Source organism: Talpa occidentalis, unplaced genomic scaffold, assembly GCF_014898055.3.
Source record: "Talpa occidentalis isolate TD23 unplaced genomic scaffold, MPIMG_talOcc4v2.1 talOcc4.3, whole genome shotgun sequence".
NCBI classification, from domain to species: Eukaryota; Metazoa; Chordata; class Mammalia; order Eulipotyphla; family Talpidae; genus Talpa; species Talpa occidentalis.
Window position 1 is genome coordinate 129,920,851 of NW_023603184.1, and position 16,337 is coordinate 129,937,187.

General features: G+C 36.7%; 1 protein-coding gene across 13 annotated transcripts in view; it reads left to right on the forward strand.

Annotated features, from left to right (window-relative positions):
* MAP2 (microtubule associated protein 2) overlaps positions 1-16,337 on the forward strand; it is a 291,564-nt gene that overhangs the window by 33,630 nt on the left and 241,597 nt on the right. The window contains exon 1 of one of the 13 annotated variants that reach the window (XM_054700036.1): positions 4,928-4,981. The exons of the other annotated variants lie outside the window; for them this stretch is intronic. The gene's annotated coding sequence lies outside the window, so the exon portion shown is untranslated. Of the gene's footprint in view, positions 1-4,927; positions 4,982-16,337 lie in introns of those variants that run through there. 13 annotated transcript variants of the gene reach the window in all.

Genomic DNA, 16,337 nt, shown 5'->3' on the forward strand with positions numbered 1-16,337 from the left:
GCATAAATAAATCTTAAAAAATAATATTGTAAGCCAACATTAATTTTAAAAAAGAATAAAAGCATGTTTAAGGATCGATCCAAATTTTAGCATTCTGCATGGCAATATGGCTGGTACCTGCAGCACAGAGCCCCATCTGTCATAATGTTCTTTCCTCCCTTCAGCCTATGGATACCTCAGTGCTAACTGACATTTCTCTAGGGAGCTGAAACATGGAGGGAGGCAGAGCGGACTGCTTTTAGTATCTTATCTAAACCCCTTTGCTGTAACTTTACATCATTCCTTTGTTTTATAATCAAACGGGATATACGTAGTGGGTTACCATCCTGTATACGAGCACCATCCATCTTCATGTGTACATATATGTTATAAATACTAACTTAAATCTCTCCATTTTCTCTTTTTCGATTTAAAAGTTGATTGTATTTATCCTTAACCTTTCATATTTCCCCTCATAACCCTTATATTCTTGTCCTATAGTTATTTTCTTTGTTCATCTGTGTTTTCTCTCCTCATCTGTGTTTTGGAGTTAGACTAGCCAAAAAATGAATGCTGAGGCTTATATAAAAATGCATCTCAGACAGAGTGGAAGTGTGCCTTATGGTCTCTGTGTTCTACACTCTGTTATTATATCTCAGATTGACAATATAATTGTAGAGATGTTTTGTTTCTTTACTGAACTCTCTGAACCCCTGGTTATTTCCCTGCTTTAATGATGCATAATCAGCTATTATCCATCTTGTCTTTATGCTTTTGTTTAAGAAATTAATGACAATCTGGCCATGATAGTAAAAGTTTGGCACTTTGCTTGGCACATTCAATGCTATATTGGTTGAATTGCATGTGTTAGAAAGCAAGCCCCAAACCTCCTCTCCCCACAGACATAAAATACCAGAGTCTGATCACTGAATATCAGAAAGTTTAAGATGGGTATGTACAATTTCAATAAACAAAAACTGCCACAAAACAATTTAAGACAGGCTGGATGAGGGCTATGATTTCATATAATCATCTATGACTTTTAATGTTTACATTTGTTTTCTAGAAGACAAGAGCCTAAATAATTCCAAATATATACATATTTATCTTTTAGATAGAAAGATTCTTATGTTCTCATAGTTACCCAGATTTTTACTTAGAATTCTTTTTATATCAATAATTAATTTTCCCACCAGTGGCTCCCCTGTTCTTTTGTTCACTCAGCTGAAGTGACAGGTCATGAGCTGCCGTGTTTCTCACGAATAATTGTGTCAATGTGGACATCATTAGCATACACAGATGGAGGTATGTAGTCATCCATCTACTGGGGTGAAAAAAATAGATACTCGTATTTTAATATTGTTAGTTTAACTGACAATGAGTGAAATAGCTGAATCAAAAAGTCAGAAAAAAAGGAATTATCTGTTTTCATGATATGATGAGGGATTGTGCTCTTCTAAAGATAATATGTTAGCACATCATTAAAATAGTCAGCGTGCTGATTATCTTAATAAATTCCAATTATGATAAAATAAAATAGTAATATGTAGTAAACAGGGGAAATGTAATAGTTTGTGGTAGCACATAATATGTAAATATGTGATAATAGCTGACATTTACATACTACACTGAAAGTTAAGCATGAGCCTGGCACACGTGTGTGTGTGTGTGTGTGTGTGTATAGTCATTTATACCTTACAACAACCTTATTTGGTAGGTACTATTGTTAAACTTATTTTACAGATGAGGAAACTAAAGTGAACAATAGGTTAAGTAACTTGTCCAAGGTCACACAGAGTGAGTTTAGAAAGGATACATATTATTTTATAATCTTCACAGTAACCTCAACTTTATCCTCAAAGTCCTGTCTGTTCTCATTCATATAAGTTGAGTTTAAAAGGATATTTGTGTGCTCATCCTTGACTTCTTGACAAAAGTATAGTAATGGATTTCTATATTTCTGTGATTCAAAGGAATATTTAGTTAGGTAATATTTTTCCTGTTATGAAGTTATTATCAATTATGTCTAGTTTTTAGTCCTTATCAATAATGACTTTTTTTGGTCTTCTTACAAAGCAGTTTATTTGAGGTGCCCATCAATTATCTACATTTTAAAGGTACATTAAAATATAATAGATTGCAGATTGGCTTATGTTTGAAATTGTTCACGCTCTTTCCCAGATTTTGTCAATGTAGTTCTGTACTCATGATAAGCAGAGTGAAGGGCAAATTTGTTTTCTGGTGTTCTATATTCTGTATTTCTGGTGGTCTATATTGGTTCAGAATAACTGGATTCTCATTCATACCTGTTAATCATTCACTTGGATATAAACCTGACTGTCTATACCACCCTTGGGTATAAACCTGACTGTCTATACCACCCTTGTGAGTATTATGACTACTATTACTGCTACTCTTCCACACTCATTACTGTGAGTAGTTAATTATGTCTCCTAAGTGCCAGGGATACTATTAAGAACTATATCTACACTGCTCACTTAATTCTCATAATGATCTTATTGGTTCAGTTCACCCTAGTTTTATTGACAGCTTTTTACCCTTGCATCTTTAATCTAAAGCAACAATAAAAAGAAGCTACTATCACCCATGGCCCCAGGCATCTTGTCACCCTCAAGCCTCTGATTACTGCTTAAATGGACTCTTTAATGTGGGAAGGCATATCTGAGAATCTAAATGGTGAATCTTCCCACCTTCACTGAGTGAGTTGAAAGGATTTATAAAACCTTCCAGTGTAGCCTAGGAATTATAATCGTAGGCCATGGGAATTAAATAATGTCAGGAGTGGGAAAGATTCTACTAACAGAAATTAATCTTTGGATTAGAAAATGATCACACTGTAGGAATCTTAGGGAAAGAAATTTGGCAGTCCACCTGTACCCCAACACACACATACACACACAAGAAAGAAGATGGACCATTTTAATGAAAACCCTATCCTCAACAATATAAGGACAACTTAATCTCTAGATTTATTTAGTGTTTTGTTGTGTAAAAAGTGTACTGTATTTCATTATTGTTTATAAAATGATTGCAAACTCTTTTGAGGTGGCCCTTTCTTCATTTTGCACATGAAGGCAATGAGTTTCAAATAAAATGATTCTTGAAGATCATGAGTAGCTAACTAGTCTATGGCAGTCTCTCAAATTAGCTTTTATGTGGATGTTGGCTCATTTTTTCTGCACCTCACTATAGTTTGTGAAATCTTCCTGTATTACCCACCACCTTGTCTGCAGTGATACCTGTTGATTTGAATATCTCAACTAGGAAGCAATGAACCAGCCACTAGCTAAAGACTATGTGTGTATGAGAGCACCCTATATTATCACACATTTTGGGGAGCAAGAATAGTACAATCCAAGAAACCAATAAGGTCTACAAGATTCTTTCAGTTTAGATTTTGTTTGAGTGAGTGACAAGGTATATGTCTTAGAAAGAGTGCTGAATTCATGGTCAAAATATGAATGTGTCATCTCCAACTCTCCTACTTATGAGTTCTGAGATCTGAACATTTAAATTACTCTCTTTGAGTATCAAATTTCTCATCCTTTAAAGAGAACACAAATATTCACTCTGAATCCTTCATAGAATTGTTGAGAAGACAAATTCAGTGTAGCACATGAAATTTCTTTGAAAACTACAAGCTGCCTCAGAATCATCCTAGGGCGTCCTAGACATGTACAGACCTGAGTTACATTGCTTCCTTGCCTTTTCTTTTTGCGCTCTGGTTATCCAGAATGAGTTACAAACCTTTGTGCCACAACATACCCCTGTCCATTTCAGCCATTCAGGTGAATTGCAGCTATAAAAGCAGTCATCTCCATGGAGTATTTATTTTTTTAATGTGTTGTGACAGGCAAATTGTCCTTTTGCTATAGTAGAAAGGGTCACACTGTATAACCACTATTGATTATTAGTGTGTCCCAAGCATTAAGATAATAATGCAAACAAACAGGTAAAATTTATCTCTCTGTCAGAAGTCCCACTGTTATAATGCCAGGAATTCCATTTAATAAAGTAGAATCATTATAAAAGGCTTGGCGTGACTCCCAGAACAGGAGGTTCCCTAGTGAGAAACCACCTGTTAGCACAGTCTTCATTTCACTGTTTGGAATCATGGAAAAATGTAAATTATCCTGAGTAAGCCACACGGAAGCTCCAGAGGGAAATTATCTACCCCAAACATCCCTGGACTGTATAGTTATACCTGTTCCATGATAAGTTACATTTCAACTATACCCTCTGTTGCGTGAACATTTTAAGAAAGAGGTAGAAAAAATATTGGAAGCAAAGGAATTGTGGAAACAGATGTAGAATTAATGCCAACCAAAATATGGTCAGGCAAAATTGCTCAGTAACTAAAAGTCATTCACACTGAGAGGTCAGGCTTGCTTGAGATTGGCTAAGGGGATGGGTGACTTAATTTGAATAATAAAGCAAGTGGGAAATTCAGGAATTCTGGAAGATAATTTCAAATAACAAATTTCCCCCAGTCATTCTCATATACTTCCAATAGCAATAGTGCATGTGGGTAGAACTCCATAGTCCCAAACCTGGAAATCTGACAGGCTAGTTCCTGAATATCAGAATTATTATTGAAGTGTATGATGCATGCAAACTCTTATCCTTGAACCAAGGAGCAGACAAGTATGTTGGCTCAGAGCACAAGGACTAGAGTAGCTTTGTGGTGTTATTGACCCTCCTTATATCTTTGTTTCCTTAAATATCAAACAGGGATAATCATCTCTCATAAAGGCTGGGAATATTACATGATTTAGTATATATCTATATATCTAATGTATTTAATATATATAGAAATCTTAGAGTGATTAAAGTTAATATTATCTAACAATTATCAAACAACATTGAATGCCAAGCGAATTTAAATCTGTTGCTGTGAAATTCAGTTTACCTCCTTAAGATATTTTTTTTTCTTTTCCAGTATCCTCTGCCCTTTCATGCCCAGGCTGTGGTGATTAAAAGAGTGAGTTATGATGTCAAAGGGCTTGTTTTTAAATTACAGCTCCACCTTTGCTAGCTGTCATCTTCAGCAAATTGCTTAACCTCTTATCCCTGTTTCCTCTCTGTAAAATGGGAATGATAAAAATCAGAGTTCTTTTGAAGTTAGGTAATGAGTAATTGATGTAAGACGAGGAAAACCCTAACCCCGTACTTGGCACATGGTTAGTGCTTATCTGATGTTAGATATTATTATCATTATTATTTTTTGCAACATATTTCCTGTCTATATCTATGCCCTATATCTAGGGCCACTAAATATTTCCCTGGTATCTACCCCTTCCTTAATATTCAAGACCAAACCTGGTCTAAAATGAGAAACCCATGAACATCTTTCAGTCATCTACATGTCTCAATGTCATATCACCCCATCCTCTGAGCAGATCCCCACCTTGTCAAGGTCAAATATGTGGCTTTCTATTATGGTTGTATGTCCTTTTTTCTATGCCAGCATTCTGCTGACACTCCCTGGACTCTCTTGTATCTGGAGCCCTTTACTCCTGCCTTGGAGGACAGCCATGTAGTTAAGATGTATTGGCAAACCTCTTTGATGTTCACTGGCATCCAGGCTACCTTGCATTTTTGAGTGGTAGCAATTTGGATCTTCAGACTCTCACCCTCATGTGTACAGGTTTGCACTGGCGGTCCCATTGGACGCATTATGTTTGACTATTCCATGGAGGCGCTATTGTTAGTACCTGAAACCAGGAGGACTCTGAAGATAGTCTGTGCAGGTCTTAGCTCCGCCCTGTCTGCCTTGCCGAGTAAATACAGTCTTCATGAGCAAACAAGCCCCATTGCTAAATTAATTGATACTCTGGGATTCCAACTTCCCTTATAAAGACAAACACTTGGAGAGACAATATTAATAGAATACATTTTCTCAACTCAGCCTCTAATTCTCCTTTTTTAGGAAGTATATATATCAATATTTGTAAAGTGACTTGTTTTTACTTGTATGTACAAATCTGATATTTCAGTGTGTTTGTGTGTGTGGGTGGGTGTGTATACACATGCATGTTCATAGCTTCCGCAATAAATTCTGGAATTTATGGAATCACTTTCATAAAGTGAGAGATGCATAAAATAGATGAAAGAAATGGGCCATCATAAAATGTGGAAATTACTAATGTGTGACTAACTTTGTTCTCAGTGACAGTTTATGTCAGGCTGGACCTAGCCAGGGGAAAATAGTATGGGTGGTTTGACAAAGAACAAACTGGTTCTCTTGGGTGTGGATACTGGTTTCATAATGGAGATGTTGGTTTGCCCTAGAAAATCATTGTAATGCAATAAACAGAGTGACTCAGATGTGTTAGGTCTCAAAGAAAGAAAAATTATCTTAGTAGTTGGGATCTGGGAGGAAATAACTTCCCCTTCTCTATCCAGTCTGTTTTTTCATCTTTTAATTAATTAACAGGTTTCTTTTCATCTAGGTGTGGTAAGTGGGATTGTTCAAGTGGGTTATTATAAAATGAAAACATAAAAGATATAAACAAATTCTACAAGAAAGTAAAATCAACAAAAAACTTGTTGTAATACTCCAGGAAACCTTATCATTAATTAATTTAAGTACTAGAAAAACCACATATAATCGTCAAAGTAAAAACGAAGCATTTGTTCAAATATCTCCTTTTCAAAATTAAGTTCAGGGGCCTCCCTGATGGCGCAGGGGGTTAAGCACTGCACTATGAAGCAATTCGCAGCCTCTGCAGCATGAGTTCGATCCCTAGCAGGCCAGGGAGCAACTCACATGGCACAGCAGACCTCTCTCCTGTCTTGCCCGCTGCTCCCCTCAGCAGTGTATTTCATCAGTCTGCCTGTTCTGTTCCCCACTCTGTCTCTGGTGAATCCTCTCACCCCTGCAGTATCTCTGGCCTGTACCCTGGCTATTGTATGAATAAATAAGTCTAAAAAAAATTAAGTTCAAGTGGCTATTTAAATTTTAATCAATTATAATTAAAAATTTAGTTCCTTGGGCCTCCCCGGTGGTGCAGCGGTTGAGCGCTGGGCTGAGAAGTTGCCTGCAGCCTCTGCAGCGCCGGTTCGATCCCCGGCCGCCGGCGAGGGTCCCATATGGCGTGCAGACCTCTTCTGCAGCTCCCGCTGCTCCCCTCAGCAGTGTACTTCGGTCCTTCTGCCTGTTCTGCTCCCTGCTCTGGCTCTGGTGAATTCTCTCACCTTCCTGCATTTCTGACTGTACCCAGTGCTTGTATAAATAAATAAATAAATAAATAAATATTAAAAAAAAAATTTAGTTCCTTAATGTATCATTTCAAGTGCTCTTTAGCCAAATTTGGCCAGTAACTATCTATTAGGTCATATTAGGCACACCAGTGGTTCTTTTGGATAGCACTGATTGACATCATTTCATATTGGACTATTATGGAAAGTTCAGTTGTGCATCACAGCTTTCAATGATTCCCTTCCCTAAAAGTCTTAGTTTAATAGATTCTTAGCTTTATATTTTTATTGTTTGATTCTTTGATTCCCAATCCTCTAGTCTTCAAGTCTCTTTTTTTTTTTTTTTGCCACTTTCCATTTGTTTTGAGTATCCTTGTGTAATTACTGACCATTTTTATTCTCATACATTTCAGTTCTCTCACACATATAAATTTCCCAGGATGGCCCCTTTTCCTAAGGTTTCTTTCCATTCTTGGAGTTTGACACAAGATCACCTGGCAGAACATCTTGCCTGCCCTACTCTCCCTGGATCAGGTGCCTTTAGGGTATTAGGACCCCAATAGCACCTTGGACTTCTGTATACCTTATGTCATCACACTTGTCAAAACTGTATTGTAATTTCTCTTCTATGTTGAATTGCCTTAAACTTCTGGCTATGTGTTTGAATTTTACTTCTGTAAAGATTTAAGTCTTGCTCTCTTTTAGGGAATAGATTTTAAAGAAGAGCAAAGTAGAGTTTGAATATAGAAAAGAGAAGTAAAGTGACTACAAGTGAAAACTTATTGAGCAAGATCAAGAAAAATACAGGCAGCAAAATCAGACTTTAGAACTGCACTCCAGTAGTATCCTTGAGGAGAGTGTCAAGGATGAAGATAAGGCTTTGTAATGGACTTACCATGGGGTAAGAGTTAGCCATGGAATTTTAATATTGCACCAAATGTTTGAAAAAATTTGGTGGTGCAGCGCTAAGAAGCTGTCGTAGCCTCTGCAGCACCGGCCGGCTAGGGAGAGACCCACATGGCACGGCAGATCTCTCCTGTCTCGCCCACTGCTCCCCTCAGCAGTGTTTTCGGTCCGTCTGCCTGTTCTGCCCCCTGCCCTGTCTCTAGTGAATCCTCTCACCCTCCTGCACCTCTGGCCTGTACCCCAGTTCTTGTATAAATAAATAAAATATTAGTTATTCCAGTTTGGTTTTGTGCAGGTAACCACAAGCCTTTTGAAGCATGCATGCTATTTTTTATTTCTGAGAGTTCAGTAGTACTAGGGACTGGGATCCAAGAGACTGAAAAATCAACTCAGATTATAAAATCAGAAAAGAATCCATACCTTGCCTATTATTTTGGTTGTTCTTATCCACAAATGTTTTCCCAGTTTTTACTGGTTACTATTAACTTGAGATGTATAAGATAAAATTGATGTACTATTTTGGTAAAGTTTGTGCCTAGTTGCTTTGGTTAAGAAAACATAATATATGATAAGGAGATTACTTAATTTTTCTTTGACATTATTTCTCTTAGTCTAAGATCATCAGTCACATTACCACAGTGATTTTCAAGAGTCCAACCATTTTTTTTAAAAGATTTATTTATTTATGCACACAAGAACTGGGGGGGGTAAGCCAGAGGTGCAGGGGATGAGAGGATTCACGAGAGAGAGTAGGAAGCAGAACAGGCAGATCTACTGAAATATTGCTGAGGGGAGTAACGGGTGAGCCAGGAGAGGTCTTCTATGCCACGTGGGTTGCTGCCTGGTTGGCTGGGGATGGAACTGGTGCTGCAGTGGCTGGCAATAGCTTGATAGCACTGTCTTTAACCCCTATACCACCAGGGACGCCCAGTGTCTAACCATTTTCAACAAAGAGGACATTTGTATGATTATCAGTTTACTCACCTACTCTCTGTCAGCCCTTAGGACACTCATGTATGTGTGGGCATGCACCCACACATACACTCATGAGCAACCTGAAGGAAGGGTTATCATGTGTCTCTATTGCCTCCGTATCTATCTTATAATGGTTATTTGAGCAATGAAAGGAGGAAAGGCAAGGAGACATAGAAGAAAGGATGGAGAACATTGTTTTTGTATTGAGTTGTCCTATAGTCATTCTGAAACTACACTGCTTCTCATCAGCCATTCTTCACTTAATAACACGAACTTTTATAACTGGTTCTGATTGATCTTACTATGTCTATTATATCTCACTTCATATAAAATATAATCAACTTCCTACTATTTCTTCAGTTTTATTGTCTCATGAGAAGTGTCCTTTTAACAAAGTGTTCCTTTATTACTCTTTGGACCCCTTCCAAGTAAAGTGTGACTTCCCCAGCCACTCAATACTTAAGAAGGTTAGCGGACATGTGGTCTATTCCAGAACATCCAGTAAGATGTTTCATCCAGACCATAAGGTCCTTGAAATTTGATCCCGTGAAAAGCATTCATGCTTACAAAACATCCCTACGTCCAAATAGGCCATAACTTTTATTTATACTTGGACTTAAAGGATTAATACATTACAATACTATCCTATTTTATTGGTCTAATAGCTGTGTTGTGACTGTATTACCAATAATAACCCTTCTTGCTTGGGTAGTTTAGGATATGGGCCGGGATTCCAATCTTGCAGAAGAGCAAGATTTGCATTATGCAGATATCAAGGACCTTTTTGTTGTGAATCAAATATCTAACATAGGTATTTTTGATAGGACCAAATTCCAAAGAACTTTTGGAGTAAACCAGTATCTGTGTGGACATTTTGGACAGGCGCAAATGTTCTGTACTACCCTAGAATGTTTTTATTCTTTTTCTGGTCTCCCCCTGAGAGAGTCTTCAACCAACCCTTTCCTTTTGCAATTTAAAAAATTGAAAGCAAGACATGCTGGTTTAATTAGTAATTATAATTATACATCAATGAGATGCAATTTTATAACATATTCAAAGTGAAAAATCCTAAAAACATCAAAAGATCAATGCTCATATTTCATGTATAAGGAAACTGAAATCCAGAAAGACAAACTCATTTGTATGGGATCAGAGGGTAAAACTAGGGTTATATCAAAAACACCACAGGTAAAACCAGTAGTTTATCTCAGGGTCATCTAGTACAACACTTTTTTTTAAGTGTTACAAAAAATAATTGAAAGAATTCGTGACAGTGACAAGTCCCATTTTTTCTTTAGTTTTGTAGCCTTCTTTATTGAAGATTTGAATGTTTATAAAATACTATTATTTGTCTAAATCTAATTAGAGATTGTAGAGTCCATTAAACAATTGTAATTGTTGACGTCGTTATTGATTGCTTGCTTCTGGATGCTCTCTCAGTCCCAGGCTTTAGGGTGGTTTATAAGGTTTCTCTTTTTTTTTTTTTGAAAGATTTATTTATTTATGCATACAAGAACTGGGGTGTAAGCCAGAGGTGCGGGCATGAGAGGATTTACCAGAGAGAGTGGGAAGCAGAACAGGCAGCCCTACTGAAATACACTGCTGAGGGGAGTGACAGGTAAGGCAGGAGTGGTCTGCTGTGCCATGTGGGTTGCTCCTTGGCCTGCTGGGGATCTGCTGCAGTGGCTGGCAAGAGATCTTTAACCCTTGCACCACCAGGAAGGCTCAGTTTATAAGGTTTCTGATAAACAGTCACCAGCTTCATTCTGGGTCATCCAATTGTCACATGACAAATTTGACAGATGCCCAAATTGGGAATGTCTAGTAGATGACTAGGGCACATGGACTAACTAACTAACTAACTAACTAACTAACTAACTAACTATATATATGTTTTTAATCATAAACTAGTCTATCTGCAGTAGTAAGTCTGAGTTTGAGGCTATAATCTGTGCTGTTCCAAATTTCATGAATGATTGAGATGGTCCACTAAGCAGACTACCATTGCATCTCAGTACCAAGGTGTAGCACCAGCTTTTTCCTTGTTTATATGGCTTTGATTTTAATATTTTGCTGAGAAGGAATTGACATGAGTACTTTCATGGTAAATAATACAGGTTTCATTTGGTATTCATATTCATTATTCCCTACTATTGAATTAATGTAAAAATTCTTACATGTGATTACTTAAAAATATTTTCAGTGAAATCATTTAGGTTTACTCAACTTGTGCTGCTTATGGAAGAAAAATGATTGCAGACAAACTCTTTTTTTTTTATTAGCTGATATTTGCTAATATTTGGGCAGAGTTTGAGGAAACTTGAAGGAAAGGACATTTCTGTTTTCCTGAAAGAATGGACTGGAAAATAAAGATACGTTTCTACAGGTATTAAATTGTATGCTTTCTGTTCATTCCAGTAGAGATTGATATCTTCAATTCCAGATTCAATTAGCTATTCTATATTCATTTAATTACCCTGTGCTTATCACTAATATCTTAATAATAAAAATGCCTACATGAAAAAAAATGCTATATTAAAGGCTACAATGACATGGATTTTAAAACTAGTTTTTTCTAATAATAGTATAATATAGGGTAATTATAGACAACTAGCACTCTTAAGAATATACAGACATAAATTAAATTGCCCACATTGTTCCCCAAGGAACTGAATTTTGTATTATAATATTTTCTTTAAAAATATTGCTTTCTTTTTTTCATATTGTGTATCATTATAATTGTATACTGCTCACCCTTTACAGGTTGTGTCATAAAATTTCTGTTCCAAAACTGAGTGCATTTTATCATAAGAATGAAATAGGTCCATTCTGCTGCTGCTTAGCCCTTTAGTATTTCCAAAGGTTGTAAATTAATAAAATAATAGAACTGCAAGGGGGCTTAGAGAAGTCCCTCAATCCAGCCCCTTTCCTTTTATAGACTTATACTTATACTTGGGATTTAATCTAGAAAGGCTAATTGATTTAGGGAATTTTAAATTTTCTTTAGAAAGACATTGTGAGTTATGTAATTCCAGAAATACTTTTTTTTCTTTGAAAAAATGTGAAAGAAAAATAAACTAAATCAGTCAAAGCACATTCAAAATAGAACTTAAAATGTGGATGAGTAATCTATCATTGGGCTGACTAATATATCCTACTCTATAAATATTTTCCTCACATTTTAAAAGGCAAAATAAATTCATACAATGTAACTTTTGTAGTCTTTATCACTGTAAGAGGAACACACAAAAATATGGTATTGCATGAAAATCAGAAAGTAAGTTTCCATTTTCCAACCAGAATTTTAATTGCTTGACTATAAAGTGAGCACATGTTGAAAAGTAAACTTGGTTTTTAAAATTCTTTACATTCTATTAATCTAAGTTATTGCAAGTGACGATAATATATTTTCCACTCTCGGATGCAGTGACTTGGCATTTAACTTATATTTCATTTCCTTATATAGTGTTTACAGTGCTATAATTTATAGCTTCCATGTCAGTCTAAATGATAGTTCAGCTGGTAAATGCCCTTAGGTCGAAGGCATGTCAGTTTTGAGAGTTTTGTCTTTGCCTGTTGTAATGTTCAGAGAGGTAGGATTTTTAAAAAATAGGTATATGGTTATATGATTATTTGCCAAGAGTGGTGTAATGGTGAAGCCAAATCTCTTCACAGATGGAGTCCTAGTTCTTTTTCATGTCTAGACCCACTTATGCCCACTAGACAATGAATTAACAGAATCAGAAAATGCTGGCGCTTCTTCTAGGCTATGAAGAACATTTCCTTGTCAGATTATTTAATACCATCATTGACTTGTATCGATTCAAATATCAAACTTTAAATGATTATTATAAAAGTCTCATAACACTTCTGAAGAAATGATCTTTAGTCCAAAAGCTGTAATTACAGATTTTTATCTCAGTTTTTATATCAAAATTTGGGAATAAAATCAGATTGTTTTAGTTATTAGTGTCTGCCTTTGCCCTCCAGGAAAATGAAATCTCTAGTATTAACTCCCTAGCTCAGGTATGAACCACTGCAAAAACTGTCTATACTCTTTGCGTTCCTGTTTCAAAGGAGCACTAATGCATCTTCAATGCTTGTTCTCGAAGTGCTTTTTGACTCATGTGACATATTAGGAAGTGTGACCCTTGGCAAGTTACCTAAACTTTCTATGACTTAGTTTCCTTTCCTATAAAATGGGGCAAATAATAGTACCTTCTTCATAAGGTTTGGGTAAAGATCACCTAAACAAATACAGTACCTCACCATAACACATGTTCAATACATAGCTGTATTAATCTAGGGCCTACTAGATACCAGACACATTTTATACACCAGCAAAGTTTATCTCAGAGCATGAATGCTTACCCATTTTACAGGTGAAATAAAGTGGGCCTTGAAATTTAACTTAATTGAGGGAAAGTGGAGTAAGGATTCAATCAACTTGTTCTGACTGATTCCATGATCTAAATATTACATATTTTCTTCTCCAAGAAGACCCTTAAATAAAGGAATTGTATTTGTTTCAGAAGCAGCAGAGTTGAAAAGAACTTGTTCAGTTTTCACCAATGACATAAGAAGCCAAGAAAACAGTCAAATTCCTGCCATCTTCAAAATAAAAGATTAACCTGGTATCTCACTGGGTGAGAGGGACTGATGAACTGAAAGTGATGTGGGTGAAAGAGTTTTGTTTTATAGAATGAGGGCTGTCTCTCTTGGGTTCCTTGGCAACATTTCCAACTGTCAGTTGGCATTTTCCCTTAACTATTTATCCGTACAGTAGCTCAGTATGTCCCAGTCACAACTCATCGCCTACCAGATCCTCTCCTACTTGTCACGGTTCCCCCATTTTTATTGAGAACCTTTAGCATCTGTACACTCACCCAGACTTTAGGTGATAAAGCAAAGCTTTCCCTCATCCCTGTTTTTATTTGTTCAAGTTTGGCTTTTTCTTCTTTTCCACTTCTATTTCCACTCCACTTACTCTGTCAATCTTCTAAAAGTAATTGGAACCTCTTTCCTGAAATATCTCCAATCATTTTCAATTTGTTCTACCTAATATTGCCAGAGGCATTTTCAAAACTCTATTTTCAATTCTGTCATTCTCCTCAGTAGTCACTTCCAATATCTATCCAATCCTTAAAAGTTAATCTTAACTTCCTATGATATACCAATGAAGGCTGCTTACCATATTTTGCAAATATGCTTTTTAACCATTTTGTTTCAGTACTTTACATGGATTCTGATTATCAACCAATTTGAAATACCCATCATTTTCTGTGATTCATTCTCCTTTACATTCTTCTTATCATGCCTTTATTATGCTATTCTATCTTTCTGTATTGCTTTTTATCCCCTTCTATTAGTCAAAATTTAGATATATCTATTAGTAACACACTTGATTTTTCTGTGTTTCTTCTTGGGATAAGAATCATTCAGTTGCTCTTGTCTAGGTAGAAGAGGTAGGATAATGAAGAGGAAACAAGCATGCACTCTAGAGAAGGATTTCTAGGACTCATTTTCTGTTCTTCTGCTTATTAGCCATAAAATTTTATGTAATATCTTAACATTCCTTTGCCTCATTTTCCATGTTTGTAAAATGGGTACAGCAATTGTGTTTATCACCTAAATTGTTTTGAAGATTATATTCAATATAAAGCACTTATACTAGCACCTGGTTCATAGGAAGATCTATAAGAGTTTGTATAAAAGGGCCTCCCCTTGAACGCCGCACTGTGAAGCTGTCTGCAGCCTCTGCAGTGCGGGTTTGATCCCCGCTGGGCAGCAAGTGTCCCACATGGCATGGCAGACCTCTTCTGTCTCGCCCGCTGCTCCCCTCAGCCGTGTATTTCGTCAGTCTGCCTATTCTGCTCCCTGCTGTGTCTCTGGTGAATCTTCTCACCCTCCTGCACATCTGGCCTGTACCCCAGTTCTTGTATAAATAAATAAATAAATAAAATCTTTTAAAAAAAGTTTGTATAATAAAATAACTAAGAATTGACTGTAGCAATGTTTATAATTCCTTAAGACAATGATGACTTTCTACGCCGTATTACCTAGACAACCCCTCCCTACCCTCAATTTGAGAATAAGCATTTTGCTTTTTTATTTATTGCATTTTTATGTAATAGAGTAAGGTACTTGGTCCTTAAAGAGTCAACTTTTGTCTCAACAGTTGTTCATTCTCAATAGAATTATTCTAAGATTTGTGCCAGTCTTATCTGTTTACTAATTGTGTCATATATGCCTGAGTAAGCTTTGAAGTTTTTAAAAGAAACTGTTTTAAAGAAACTGAAAAGTTGGTCCTCCCTGGTGGCACAGGGGTTAAACACTGTGCTATCAGGTTATTACCAGCCACTACAGCATGAGTTCGATCCCCAGTCAGGGAGCAACCCACATCGTGCGGCAGACTTCTCCTGTCTCCCCTCTGCTCCCCTCAGCAGTGGATTTCAGTACATCTGCCTGTTCTGCTCCCCACTCTGTCTCTGGTGAATCCTCTCACCCCTCGCACCTCTGGCTTACACCCCAGTTTCCTGTATGCATAAATAAATAAAAATCTTAAAAAAAAAAAAACTGAAAAGCCCCATGGAAGGTGTTCTGCAGCTCACTGTTTCTTTAAGCACATAAAACCTTAAATTTGATTGATTGAGAGTCTGTGCCTTCAGCCCTCAACCTCACAGGTTTTATGGTCCTTGTGTTTTTGCAAATTATACCGACAGCTAATAATATGGTACCTTTGCCAAAGGGTTTTACAGATTGCAGCTAATTAAGCCATGTGGATATCTTTGATCTGAATACATATTACCTTGACTTGGTAGGTGAGGAAACAGGAAGTAGAGGACAGGTAGCCAAGTGATGTGCATGGGACTTGGAGCCATTCCTACTACTTTAGCACCTGGGGCTGTCAACCTATGAGAGCATTTCTCTGTTCCTCAGAACTTCCAGCTTGCAGGATAACATCCTTGATGATACTGTCCAGAACACACTGTGAGTTTATGGCGGAAGTACAGACTGAGTCAGATCATGGAATCTTATTAATAAGTATCTGAGAGTTAGAAGTGCTCTTACTCAACTCCTTATGTGCAAATCCCCTTAAAACAAATTTATGACCTAAGACCTTTCAGACTTTATTTGAATTCCTCCATTAGTAGGGGACTCATTATCTCTTAAGTCAACTTACTACATTTTCTTCATTGCTGTAAAGAGCCATAGTTTGTCTTCTTGCAGTTTTTACTCATTTGTATAAATTTTTC